This window comes from Elephantulus edwardii, unplaced genomic scaffold, assembly GCF_000299155.1.
Source record: "Elephantulus edwardii isolate Elephantulus edwardi_28Jun2011 unplaced genomic scaffold, EleEdw1.0 scaffold00168, whole genome shotgun sequence".
In the NCBI taxonomy this organism is placed as follows: domain Eukaryota; kingdom Metazoa; phylum Chordata; class Mammalia; order Macroscelidea; family Macroscelididae; genus Elephantulus; species Elephantulus edwardii.
The window spans coordinates 3990778-3991040 of NW_006399918.1; positions in this window are offsets into that span (position 1 = coordinate 3990778).

A 263-nucleotide genomic window follows, 5' to 3' on the forward strand; every position below is an offset into this window, starting at 1 on the left:
ATCCATTTGTGAATAAATTCCAAATTTCAATAGGATAGATGTTCTCAGTAAATCACTGTCTATGGGTGAGTATTTACAGTCCTTCTGGGAGACTTTCCAATGGGTATGTCATGTCCCTGGCAACTACTGCTACCTACCTTTCCCTTGACTGGTACAAGTCCCTTTCCCCTGAGTGTCCTTCAAGGTTCTTCTAAGACTATAGCAAGTGCCTGTCTACCCACTCCTCTCCTCTTCCCCCACCCTCTCTCTCCTCTCTCTGTTCC